The sequence below is a fragment of the Leucopleurus acutus genome (assembly GCF_964270905.1).
Source record: "Leucopleurus acutus genome assembly, chromosome: 5".
Classification (NCBI taxonomy): domain Eukaryota; kingdom Metazoa; phylum Chordata; class Mammalia; order Artiodactyla; family Delphinidae; genus Leucopleurus; species Leucopleurus acutus.
Window position 1 is genome coordinate 90439484 of NC_139147.1, and position 14536 is coordinate 90454019.

Sequence of the window (14536 nt, forward strand, 5' to 3'; positions counted from 1 at the left end):
CCATAACCCTACTGCCTTGTATAATACTTGATGTACATTAGCCCACAGTAAACATTTGGGGAATAAATGAGTGAATATAAATCTTTTGATGCATGTTTTGTTGTTGTTTTTTAAAGGGAGGTTGTCATTTTAATTTATTTATTATTTATTTATGGCTGTGTTGGGTCTTCATTTCTGTGCGAGGGCTTTCTCTAGTTGTGGCAAGCGGGGACCACTCTTCATCGCGGTGCGCGGGCCTCTCACTATCGCGGCCTCTCTTGTTGTGGAGCACAGGCTCCAGACACGCAGGCTCAGTAGTTGTGGCTCATGGGCCTAGTTGCTCCACGGCATGTGGGATCTTCCCAGAACCAGGGCTTGAACCCGTGTCCCCTGCACTGGCAGGCAGATTCTCAACCACTGCGCCACCAGGGAAGCCCCTTAATGCATGTTTAATGGGTCTGCGTTTGCCTCTTTTGACAGAGCCAAGTAACTCGTTTTTAGAGTGAGATTCAAGGTGAATCACTCTAAAGTAACACCTCTAAATTGACAGTGTATCAGAAGAGATGCTGACATTTTAGATTTATTTTTTTATTAATGCTTTTGGGGTTAAAATTTTTGGAATACGTGACACTATTTTTACTTGCTCTTTAAAGAAAAGGGCATGTTAGTCTTTTAAAAAAATAGGCATGATGTATGGGGTAACTAAATCTATGTGATTATATATAGGTGTAAACATATGCATATGTATACCCATGCGTACAAACATATATGATCTTATGTCTAGGTCAGCATGTGTCAAGAACAGTTCTGTGATGGTCTAGGTGATCCAGCACCCCTTGGTCAGGCTGCAGCAATGAGTGCTCTCAGACTGTTACTTTGCCATTTTTCATTGCATGAGCACTGTTGTTTTGCACAAACTGTGGCTTTTCTAAAATCACTGCTATATCTGTTTTCTTTTTTATCTTAGTCCAGTCTTCCCTGTCGATCAGCACATTCTGCTGGCTTGAGACTCAATTTTGAACGTTTCAGCTTCTCTGCCATTTCCGCTGCTAACGCTCTGGTCAGAACAACCATCCTTCCTCCTGGGACTGAAGAGTAGTCTCTCATTTGTTTCTCCACTCTTGCTCTTATTGTCTAGTTTCCATTGAAAGCCACAGTGAGCCTCTGGCAAGGTCATGCATGGCAGCCCTTTGCTCCAAGCCCTCTACTGGTTTCCCGCCCCCTTAGACAAAAATGCAAAGACCCCTCCATGTCCTGTAAGTCCCTATATCATGTTATCTAACCCTGGACACCTTTGGACTTCATTTTGGACCTTTTTTTGGCCTCTGATACTTTATTTTCTCTGTTCCTTTTGCCTGGAAATCATTAACTGAAGAAATTTAACTGGCTTGTTCCCATCTTTATTTAAATCCCACTTTGTGTTACAACTTGAGAGAGGCCTTCCCTGACCTCCCTAATAAAATAGCTCACCTTGTCATTCTTTATCCTTTTATTATGCTGTACCATATCTTGCTATCTATATATCTATCTATGTATCTATCTATCTATATCTATCTATCTTCCTCCCTCCCTGACTAGAATTTAGCTAGGGGTCTTATTTTGACCTCACTGTAACCCCAGGGCACAGGAAGTGCCCGGTATATAGGAGATGCTCAGTAAAATCATTTCAAATACATTACCATTTTTTCTCTTCTGTGAAGGCTGGAGCCATTCCTTTTGCTCCTCGCTTGTGCTGTCTAGCTGGCATTGTCAGTACCATTTTTTAAAGTACTGCTTTATCCCTGTAGCAGATTGCAGTTTTCGTAGACAGGAGGAACTTGCCTTCCACCCCTCTGGTGCTCTTGTAATTTTGCTTCTAGTGGTGATAATTGGGTTGTCACTGCCTGCTATTTATAGTTAAATAATAAGTAGAAAATAATAACAAGAAAGAACCCGTTATGGCCTGGCATTTTAACCTGCCGTCATGTTACCCTGCAGTGTCCAGGTTGTTTTAGAATTTTGCCAGTGCTTAATGGTACTTGACTGTTACATATTAGCAAAGACTTCCTATGTGAGGCAGCTTCTTAGCTTGTGAAACCTGATATTTCCCCCTTTTACAGAGTTTCTGCTAGTGTTTTTGCTAATTATTAGACATTTCCAAGTTTTGCTTGTAAATTATCTGCCTTTGGGAGAACTAAATCTTAATATAAAAGACTATGAAATGCAAAGTGTACAAAGGGGCAGTTTTATAGAAATAATGATTAAGAGTGTTGCCTCTGGAGTTGGACCTACTCAGTTCTCATCTCAGTTTGTCATATTGTGACTTTTGTCAAAATGTTTACATTTTCTGTGTCCAAGTTTCCTAATCTGGAAGCTGGAGATAACAGTTCCTACCCATGGGACTGTGGTAAAGATGAAATGAGTAAATCTATGCAAAACACTTTTAACAGTTCCAGAAACATCACATTACTGAATAATTATCATCTCTTATTAATAACATAATGACACAGTTATTATTGAAGATCTGCATTTGTGAGAAAAAAATTTTATTAGTATTTATACTTGGCATATAATATTGACACTCATGCAGCATATTTGAAGAAAAAAACAACTTTGATCCTCTTAATTAAACTATATTTGGCTAATATTGTTTGACTCTTTTGCAAATTACCCTTGAACAGAAAGGTAGATAAGAGGTCCTAAATAATTCATTTGAAGTAGTGATCGCACTTTATTTTCCATGTTTGGGAGATGATCATCCACTTTGCTCTTGTAAGAAATAGAAAAAAATATAATGACATTTGAAAACTGCAAAATATAACCTGCTTTGCAAAAACTTTGTATTTATTTTTCCATTGTATATTTTACAGTTATTTTGTAAAATGCTTGTAAAGCCTAACAAGAAGATCTTCTGTAAAATTTCAATGTGTTGAGAAGTCATTCTTTGTTGCTTTTAGCCTATGAATTGCCAAATCTAATGTCATAATATGAAAAAAAAAACCATGCGTCAGAAGCAGAAAATAAAACCAACTGCAAAAAGAAAGGTGAAATGACAAGTAAATTTTCTACTCTAGGTCAGATGAAAAGCATAAATATATTGGAAAGAAATTATATTAGAAACTAAACGTTTGCTTTAAATTGCATTGTTTTTGCATTTCTATGATACCTCTTTAAAAGATTATCTGTGCTTATTTAAAATTTATTTAAATCTGACTTTCTGTACTTAACCCTTGTAAACAGTGAAAAATTTCTGTGAGCGTTTTTTTTTTTAAAGAGACAATTTGAAAACGTTAAGGTAATTTTTGTTTTACTTAACTTACTGTAAATTTATTTTTCCTTTGAAATTTAGTGAGCCTCTCCTATTGAATTATTTCATTTTTTAGCATAGGCACCCTGCTTGCTATGATTAAACCTACAGCAACATTTGCGTAGGAACTTTAATTCTGTAAATATATCAGTTTATCAATATAATGGAAACAACAGTGAAACATTAACAACAGTGGAAGTGTAGACATTGCCGGTAATACTGATGCTATTAAACTCACTTTCCCTGTCTGAAGATCTTTCCATTTACCATCTCCCTACTACTTGAAATAAAAATTGCTCACATTTCTTCCCAAAGAAACATCATTCAACATACATCTGACTACAATTCTGAGTGCCAGTGAATCAGTGAAGCCTTGTTTGTTCAGTCCCATTATCTTCAGGGCATAATTGGAAACTGTACTGTAAATAAAATACAGTACAGTTGCTCTTGTCAACAGTATCACTACCTGACACTTTTATTAAAAATGCTAGTGAGGGCTTCCAAACATTCAGCCTATTCCAGAGTGTGAAGTACTGCATGGAGAAGTTATTCAATCTATATAAGTCATAATTCTTGATCACTAAAAAAGGACATTAGCCACAAATCACACTACCTCTATCTACCCATATGCCCCATATCCCAAGACATCAGGCTGCTTAAGGTCTGGTCTGTCTGATTAAGAGCTGGCGGAGGCTGAGGAGTAAGATAGGTAAGCTTTGACTCAAGCAGAAAATCCTAAACAAACCTAGTCTAGATCCAGATCACATACATCGAACTTCCTTCTGTAACCTGGGCAGAGGAGGGTGGAATAGAAGAGGTTTGATTCATGTCTGGGTTGAACTTACACAGTTCATTGTTTGATAGTCTTTGACTACTTGTACAGCAGAGGCAAACCCTAAAGTCCAGTGTTCCCACAGACAATTGACATATTTGATGGCTTTTGGGCTAAAACACAGCATAAATAAAACCATGTCGGCTTGTAGTATATAAAAACCATAGACAGAAAAAAAAAAAAAAACAACGTTTTTCCAAATAGGAAAGGATGAAACTCATGTAGAAAAGAACTGATAGTATCTAACTTTGGGTAAAGGCAACACAAGCATATTAAGAGTTTAAGACTACTTTTATAGTTAAAGACGTAGATAAGTAGATTTTTTTTTTTTTTTTTTTTTTTTTGCGGTACGCGGGCCTCTCACTGTTGTGGCCTCTCCCATTGCGGAGCACAGGCTCCGGACGCGCAGGCTCAGCGGCCATGGCTCACGGGCCCAGCCCTCCGCGGCATGTGGGATCTTCCCGGACCGGGGCACGAACCCTTGTCCCCTGCATCGGCAGGCGGACTCTCAACCACTGCGCCACCAGGGAAGCCCCAAGTAAATATTTTTATATGCAGTGAGAGATTGGACTGCCAAATCTGTAAACCATCTAGTTACCTATTAGAGAAGACAACAGTTAGGTTACATAGTGCTAACACTGATTTTGTGAGTGCGTGGTATGGCAGTGTAAGGAAACAAAGATCAATGTTAAAATCACTGTAAGAGTCTCTGCGGAGTACACACAGATCAATACTTGTGTAAGTCATAGACGATGATCCTCTTGCAGGAATCTTTTAAGAAAGCAAAGCCAATTCTACTGAGATGTTTTCCTACTCTCCCAATGAACTGTAAATTATCATAGTCAAACACAATACTAAAATATGCCTGTCTTGGAACTTGAAGTCCCTTGGAATATTAACTGCCCTGAGAAATAATTAAATGAATGACGTTTTCTTTGACTTTCTTACTAAAGTGGGCTTGAGTCAAGATCTTTTTACCTCGGGGCATATTGACTATGCTAATGACTGGGTCTGCAAAGTTGGGCAAACCCAGAGCCATCCAGCTAGTCAGCTTCAGTCACATCCTCCACTGGTGGTTGGGGATTTAGGGCAAATTACCAAGTTCTTCTCCAGCCCATGTAACTCCCAAATGAAATGGCTCATGTGAAGGGTCTTCAACAAGCCAAAGCGTAGTTCTAAATTAAAGCTTCTACTCCCTTTAGATGTAATCAGTAAATAGATTAATAAATGGACGCATAGAGGTGTTTGGCTTCCTGACTGGGGTGTCCTTCCCCGCATTTGTTATGCCTCTTTTATGCAATGAGGACTGTGGGTGGGTGTCTGATGGGAGTGTTCTTACACTACAGACACCTTCTGAGTATGGAATGGAGGCATTTGTATACATAAGCAGGAGCTCATTCTCTGCTTCATGCTCTACTGCAGTTTTTCATTCCCATTAACTATCTACTATACCCACACTTGAGCCCCTGTGCAAACTTTAAAGTAAGTTCATCTTCAAGGGGAAAAACATCTCAGGAGATACATTTCAAATAGAGTATTTGAATAACATTAAGTGAACCAAGCAAAAATAAGATGCTAATGAAATTAGGATAGTCAGATTTTAAACTTGATGAATATAAACAAATCCTCTGCTAAAGTATAACTGCGACACCTAATATTGTTTCTCATTACAGTATTTGGGGAAAAATACAATTGTATCTTGAGATAATTCTACTTTTTAAATTTTTTTTTTTTTTCTTTTTGTTGCTGTTTCCAAAATAAAAAGTCTATTGGGAACAAATTAGATTGTCCTCTATAACTAAATCATTAAGACAGCTGAATCCTTTTTTCTCATTCACTCTAGCATTTCAAAGAAACCATAACATAAGCATCTTTTTATTAATCCCCTCTGGCTATATACTTAATAATATGAATAGTTAGCATAATGCATTTGAAAGAACTCTCCACTGTGCTCCATGGAAAACATTTAATATAATAGTCACATCAATCATGAAGAGTTTTTCTCCTTTTTATAGATGAGGAAACTGAAGTTCAGAGAGGTTAAGCGATTTCACCAATGGCATACAGTTGTAAGGGGAAGAGTAAATTCTAACCTGAAAATAATTGCTCTGTAATTTTATTCAAAAGAATTTTTAAACCACTTTTTAGGCTTTGTACAAAGTGAAGAGACTGCAGAACAGAATACAATACAATATTTGCCTTGGTGGAGCTACCAGAGAAGTGTATGTGTTTTCAAGACAGCTCGTGCACATGAGGGGGAGATAGAAATCTATAAGCAATTATAATGAAATGTGATAAAAGCTAGATGTGAAAATAAATTCAAAATGTATAGTATTGCAAATAGGGAGCAAATATAACTTTGAGGAAGTTTCAAGGAACCCTTAGAAGGGAGGTCATTTGCTTTAAGTTGGGAAGGAAAAGTGGATTAGGTATCCATCAAGCATAAAAAGCAAAGAAGGCATTTCAGGCATGAACAAAAGATGTGAAGTGAAAAGAACCAAGAAGTATTCTTGAGTGGCTGGAGTGTTTGTGCGGGGTTCTGCAGCCCTGATGTCACTGTGAAATAATAAATGAGAATATAAAACTGAAAACCATCAAGAGCCTCAGAGGGTTTGCATGTCATTGTACGGAGTTTGGATTTCACTTTTGGTCAACAGGGGACCATTAAAAGTGTTGAAATTCCTTCTAAACCCCAAATTTCTTCCCCAAAAGTAAATACAGTAAGCATTAGTCTTGATACAAACATTGTATTTTGAGCCAGAAAAGGACGTTAATAAACAAACTGTGCTGGGGGTGGATAGATAAAAGCAACACGACTGCTTTGCTGGAGATCCCACCCCAACTGGAAACAGAAATGACAACCTGTCATCTCAGCATATGATATGTAATCTGAAAAAGATCAAAGCAAATTTTCAGAGAGTGATAATTTGATAATGTTTTTATTAGAGATGTAATATGTCTACATGCCCTCATACTTTGTGTCATTTACTGAAAACCACTTGTGTAAGGAAGAGCAGCAAAGTATGACATTTTGGAGAAAAAGAAGTGTTTTTGCAGTCTTGAGGTCTTTGTCATACAAACTCACAGCCATAGGCCAGAAAACAATGTTATGAAGAACTGCATGACATGTTTTTAAATTTAGCCTATCAACGCTTGAAATCCTACCCCCCTAAGGCTTTTTTCATAGGAACTCTTCCCTCTCCAGCCTCCTCCTGGTGATTGACAATACTTCTGGCCTGTTCTTAAGAGGTTGTTAGAAGAAGAAACATCTATGTGGAAGAAGAAATATCAATAGGAAAGGGGTCCTTCTTACCTTGGTTTCCATAAACAAAAAAGAATTTCAAGGATAGCCTTGATGGAGATAATTTTAAGACGATAGCACTTAGGAGTCAATGGAAAAGAAGAAAATTCAGCATGATGAAGACATTGAATTTTATTAAAAAATCATATATATGTATATGCAAACCATAGTTCACCAGTAGGAGGTACCCAAAGGGAAAAACAGTGGAAGCTTTTCATGCTTTTGAAAACTCCTGTCTTTTTGAAAAAGCTCAACTCTAATTATACAGAGGGAGTTAGTCCATGGAAGGAAGGTGAAAAACTAAATTAGAAAAGTTAAGAACACAGTTAATTGTGTAGCCTGAAAATTAGGCTATATTCAGGTCAGCAGATGCAGAGGAATGATTCTTATAGAATTTTTAAGGAATTAAAAAAATGTTGTAGATTTGAGTTAATTATTTTTAAGAATGTTAGAAAAAAGAGAGATGCTCAGAGTGCTATGAAGAGTAGATAGAATGCCTTTCAATGTAAAGGGATGAGAAATGGGTGGGGGGAGTATGCCTGTGATAATTTTATGCTTTTCTGTCTCACTTTGACAGTAAGACAGCAGAAATAATTTTCAATTATCTTTTTTTTTTTTTTTGCGGTACGCGGGCCTCTCACTGCTGTGGCCTCTTCCGTTGTGGAGCACAGGCTCTGGACGCGCAGGCTCAGCGGCCATGGCTCACGTAAGTGAGGGCCATGTGATGTATACCATACTGATCACTCCAGACACAGTGATGTGATGTATACCATACTGATCTTCCCTTAGTGTAGCACCTTATAGTTCATCATAGCATGCCGTTCTCATACTGTATCATTATCTCCTCTAATGCCATCATCTGTAATGTAATTGCACAAGTATGCGATGAATTTTTAGCAGTGTGAATTAGGTCGGGTAATTTTTCCAACAAAATAACACTTTGTTTATATCCTTGTGTTTGTATTTTTCTTCAATACCACATAATTTGATTTTGCAATTACTTAGCCAGCGATTTATTGCTGCCTAGGTCATTGAAACAGAGCACAGATATATTAGAGCATTTTATTCCATTGTCACAGAGGCTAGTTCCTAACTAGTGCTAACCTGCACCCATGCTGTAATGATGGCGCCAGATCTTTATGACAAAGTTGTATCCTATTCAAGTACAATTGTGTTGATTGATAAAGATGTCGTATTGATTTTAAATGCTTTGTATATTCAATGGCCATGATCAGTGCTATTGAAGCTTAACTCACAAGAGCCTTTTACATCCTTGATTCCCAATGTGACTCATCAGCCTAATGGTAGTGCTTCACAAGGCACATTTCTAGTGTTTCCATTTCTCCTATGTGCTACACATTCTGGGGGCTGGGAATTGAAATTGCCACTAAGTTCACAGGATCATGTAATCCTGAAAGAAAATTCAAGATGAGCCATTTGGCAAATAAGACAATAGAGCATCAAAAAGAGAACAAGTTTTGAAAGATACAAGTAGGAAGAGCTAAGTACCTCAGGTCATCATAAATCATAGACTATCATGAGAAAAATATGTTACTAGTTCTTATTTAAACCAGCTTACAGGATACTAAGATGTATACAGTCAGAGAACTCTAACCTTCTTTCCTTTGAGAAAGGATATTAGTGTTCTTTTCCTAGTCTTATTATCATTTAAAGGTTGATAGAAATATGTGAAGTTCGCCTGGGGACTCCTGATCAATTCCATTTTTTTTTTTTTTTTTTTGCGGTACGCGGGCTCTCACTGTTGTGGCCTCTGCCGTTGCGCAGCACAGGCTCCGGACGCGCAGGCTCAGCGGCCATGGCTCACGGGACCAGCCGCTCCGCGGCATGTGGGATCTTCCCGGACCGGGGCACGAACCCGCGTCCCCTGCATCGGCAGGCAGACTCTCAACCACTGCGCCACCAGGGAAGCCCTGATCAATTCCATTTTGAGACAGTCTGTTTGTTATTGGTTGTAAGCCCTTGTATTGTAGCCTCTTGTTTATTTTTATCTGAGAGAAGCTCTAGCTTGTAAAGGAGAGGGGGAAGGAAAGAAGATTACATAGGAGGATGCTAAGACTCTTCAGAGAAAGTTTCAACCAGAATCATGGGGAGCCTTTAAGCCAGCTCCCAATAGAGTAGTCCTACTTCACCATGGGAAGGAGCCTACACTAGTACCTCTGCTGTGCTCAGTCTTTGTGGAAGGCAGCTCAGAAGTGTGACCTTGGTGCAGACATGGTGGTGCTGGATCCGGAGCAAAGAGCTGAGGCTGTCAGAATAACACGTTCTTGCAGCAGGAGGTCTGAGCAGTGCATTTTCATGGCCACCACATGCTGGGAGGCAGTGAGGTGTCCAGGGAAGAGGGCGAGATTTGGGTTTACTCCCTGGCTCTGCCACTTGGCAGTTCTCCGACCTTAGACAGCTTTGGTTAATCTAAGAGTATAATGGGGAAATTACTGCGTATTCCATTCATTGTAATAGTTAAACCTTTGAAAGGGCATGGGGGGAGGGGAGAAAGAGTTTTGAAACTTCTAAGATCCAGCCAAAGGCATAAGTAAGTTTAAGAGCAATAAGAGAACATGGTGGTTAAGAGCCAGACTACCTTGGCTGGAATCTCGAGTCCGCTCTCGTTGGTTGTACGACTTTGTTTCCAAATCTCTGTGCTCTATTTCCTGAACTGTTACATGGAGATAATAGGATTGTTGTGAGAACTGAATGCATTAATTTATATGAAATGATTATAGCCTATATATGTGAACTTTCAATGCCATTATTGCTTGGATTGTTTACTTAAATGTCTGTTTGGATCTTCTCATTTTGTGATTTTAACTTCTTATTTTTACTATAATTTATTTACCCTGACCTCCTTTTCCCCCATTCAAAATTCATTTCTTATCCATGAGAATTTTCTTCTCATAGATTTATCTGGGATTCACTTTGAAGGGGGAAGGTTTCTGGGCTAGTGGTCAGCTGAAATACAGAAATGGAGTGTTTTTGAAGGGTCTTTCCCTTTGATCTGCCCTCGGTATCTGGCTTCATCAGGTGATCTAAGTGTAGGTACAGAAGGTCATCTCCTCTTGTTCTCCCAGCTCGTTCTTCAAGAATTTGGCTTAGCTAGGGATGAGGCAGGCAGGCAGGCAATGTGAAACTTTTATAGAGGACCATCCAGCTGCTTAACTGGAGTGATTTCATGCTTCAAAGCTCACATCTGGGCTGATGTCCCAAACATTCATTCCTTTTTTACTTTAGTATAATAGCTTAGTGATCTTGAGCTAGTGAGAGGGAATGGAATTTAGGTTAGGTAAAATATCTGTTAAAATGAGATAAAAGTGAAGCAACAATAACAACAACAGCAGCAACAAAGGATTTCTCTCCTTCCTCCAAGGAATGACTTCAGAAGAGTTTTTGAAAAAATGTGAATCGTCTCGATGCTTTCAACCTATCTTGGGGAAGTTAGTCATCATGTTCATCCTTGAAGAAATGATTAGTTTGAGAGGATGACATGTCAAGTCTCAGAACCATGTGTGATGTAACATCCTGATCTGGAGGGTAATGACTTGAAGCCATATCTCATTCTCCTTTTTCACTCAGTTGCAGCAAGAGTTTGCACCGGCACCCTGGAGTACAGCTTGCAGACTTCAGTGACCCCGAGCTCATAAATGGCTCAGCTGGCATCTCAGGCAAGGAGTATATGAACCAGCCTCAGATGCAGCTGATGATCTGATGTCCAGATGTGAGGAAGGGAGAAAAGGGAGTTCAAAGCATCAGCAACAGCTGATTCTAAAGAACAATAGCAAGAGAGAGATTGAAGAAAAACACAGCAAGATGACAAGGTAGGTTGGAGGGGGGAGTATCATTCATCTCCTGTGAAAGCCCCTGCAGCAGAAAGATGGATTAATGCTGTCAGAGCTGTTATCCATTCCATCAGCTTTATTACATGGTAGAAAGCTACCTGTCACTTTCTTGGCTGCATGCGGTGGTATAATCCTGGCTCCTTTTCCCCAATGCCTTGCAAATATTTTCTAGGTTTTCTCTTCGAAGTGGCTCTAATACTTGTTTCAATCACAGGTAGATCCATCGTATGCATTTAATTTAAAAAGTCATAACAAGCAGAATTTCTGTTCAGTATAAAGAGCTCATAAAACAAATGCTACTATTTATCAACTCTAATGGATTTTTGTAAGGGTCTTATAGGAATAAAGAATAAAAATCCAGTGATGGTCTTACAATAAATATTCAATACTTTATTGCCTATTTAAGAGGTAATCTTGCCTTCCCCCAATATATGGCTGTTCAAAAAGACTGAAGTGGTGGTCATGTGGTTTATTTGCCAGGAGATGGCAATAGTGATCTATTTCCATGTTAAGCCTTACAAAGGAGCTCATTCTACCAAAATGAAACTGAGTACCAAAATGATTGGGATTTCCAATTCTGTTTTCCAGTGCAAAATTACCCATTTTAAATTCTTGAATTATTAAGTTGTTTCTAATCATGCACAGCTTGATTTTTACCGAAAGCGTTGTCATGACAGCTTTCCAAAGACCCAAAAATAATCATTTTGCTCTCCTGGAAGCAAAAACATAATTAAAAAAAAAAAAATCTAGACATACAATCAGAAATTTTTCAAAACCCACAAGGAATGAATTAAAATGGGAATTTGATAAGATTATGATGATTAATACTCAGACAGATCACTGAATCTTTAAGTAAGGAATTGGATCAGTATCCCTTGAATTTATTGCATAGGCCTCAGCACTTTGATTGAGATCAGGCCAACTTTTTTGTGTCAGAGTTCAGTGCGATGCTGTCACTGTCTAATCTGAGCAAAGCTGAAAATGTGACTGAAACTCTACAGCCCTTTTCATCAAGAGTATATACATTTCTTTGTATTGGACATTGAGAGCTATACAACTCTTTGTTTCAGATCCTAGGAAGCTCAGGCTTAATTGTCTTCAGTAAATTTCATGAATGTTTTATTTTTCAACCTTTTACTATTAACCTATCTTTAATTCTGGGCTAATGGTTCAGTTCCATTACATTGTACTTTCATTTTAATCCACATTGAATTTCTTTTGGAGATACCTGTGATTTAAGTTCAAGAATGCAATGAAACTGTGATCACTGTGGATAATAATTACAGCCATTCTTTGCTGTGATGGTTTGCGGCTCTACCTGTAGACTACAGCACAAATTTTCGTAGCAACCACCATAGCATGAAAGCCATCTTAGTCTTTTATTGGTGCAAGATGACTGCTTGCTATTTCTCAGCTAAGCTATATTTTAAAAACAAAATATCCACATCTAGGGTATCTTTCAATAAGATTGTTTTCAGTTTGTTTTCTTTAACATTTTTTTCAATTGCTGTATTTTAGTCATTTTGCTCCAGCTAATGGTCTGTTGCCAGTGGGTTACATATGGTTCATGAGAATTCCATATGAAGCACTTTTAGCCAGTTTGAAGTTAAAAAAAAAAAAAAAGAAAGAAAAGCCAAGATTCAATCATCTGTATTGCCACAATGACTAAAAGTAATTGTATATTATAGAAAGAAACTAAAACTTTATTATTAAAGTAATATCTATTACGACAGTATTGGATCCTAGCTTTTTTAGAATACATGTATGGAAATTTAAATTTCTATGGTAGAGTACTAGTTGTGTTGACACATGTGATTAAAACATTTTACCAATAATTGCTGCTACATAACGCTGTTGAGAATTTATATCTACTTGATTGCAAAGAGATGCTGGTAGACTTGTAATTGAATATTAAAATTAGTCATATGACTTTGGGGGTGAGTTGAATTTAATGTGATTCTCTTTTTGTTTTTAATCTTTGGTTGGACTTACTGTCATAACAGAAAATCAAGGCAAGTGTTTATGTGTTGGGTATAGTAAATGCCCTCTATCAGCTGGGCCGATCCTGGGACTTTTTGCCTCTCCCCACTCTTCCTAGTCTATGTAGTGGAGGGGCTGACTCCTGCAGGGTAAGTTTCCCAGGCTCCCATGTCAACACATTCAGCTAGTGGGAGGCACTAGTGGAAGCTCAAATGGGGGTGAAGAAGGAAGAATATGCCCCCATCTCTTCTTTGGGCAGTGTCTCTGGCACTGGCTGAATCTCTTTTGTGGTGGGTCCCCCTTCTGCCAGGCATGGTTGGCTCCTGGGCTCCTGGGGTTTACCTGCAGCCCACAGTGTCGCAGGGGCTTCTTGATGCCTCTCGTCTCTGGGCTGCCTCACTGTCCTTTGGTTTCTCAGCTTCTCCATCACCTGTGTAACATATTTTTGCATTACATATTCTCTGTTATAAAAATTTAAAATGGTTTCTATTTTCCTGGTGGACCTTGACTAACTTATAAGATTTAGCATAGGATACACTTAGCATGGAAGTTTTAGATGTATCAGTGTTATTGTAAGTTTATTTTTTGTTTACATACTTTTAAAATCAGCTTAAATGTGTTTACAATTTATATCGTGTCTGGAGTGCCAGATGCCATCACTCCTGTGTCTTGGAGTAATACTATATTGTACTAGAACCAAAAAGACCTAGGTAAAGAAGAAAATAGCAAGAGGATAGAGGAGAAAGAAAGAGTAAAAAGGACCCAAAGGGTACAATATTTTTAAAAAAATTAATTATAGAATTTAATGTGATTTTTAGAGTATTTCCTTTTTTCTAAAATATTTTACACAGGATATTAATTCTATTTTTGATGTTACATGGGAAAATAACGTGCCATAGTCAACTAACTTTGGGAAACAAAGTGTTCATCAAAATGAAATGGCTTTTTAAAAACAGCATTGCCTCAGAGAATTTAATTTACTGATGAACTTTGTGAATCTCCAAGAGACTATTTTACTCCCCTAGCTCATAGCTATCATTGATTTCAAGATTCAGTCATTTACTTACTCATTCAACAAATATTGATATTTATTGATTCTTTAGTGTGTCTTAGGTACTGCTGTAGGGATTGGAGATAGAAGAGTAAAGAGAGCAGAAAAATAAAATCTCTGCCTAAGTTCTCATGGGAAGAGATGGACAACAAATAGATAAATAAACTACGTGATATGTTAGTAGGTGATAAATGCTATGAAAAGTAATAAAGCAGGGATACTTTTTTCCAGATACCTCTCTATCTGGAAGCTGAAG

At 38.0% G+C, this 14536-nt stretch overlaps 1 pseudogene across 1 annotated transcript in view; it reads left to right on the plus strand.

Moving 5' to 3' along the window:
* LOC309961777 (acyl-protein thioesterase 2-like) overlaps positions 1-11119 on the plus strand; it is a 53878-nt pseudogene extending 42759 nt beyond the window's left edge. The window contains exons 2-3 of the transcript in view: positions 9601-9695; positions 10987-11119. The product of the transcript in view is annotated as an acyl-protein thioesterase 2-like (transcript). The remainder of the gene's footprint in view (positions 1-9600; positions 9696-10986) is intronic.
* Positions 11120-14536: the final 3417 nt, after the last annotated feature.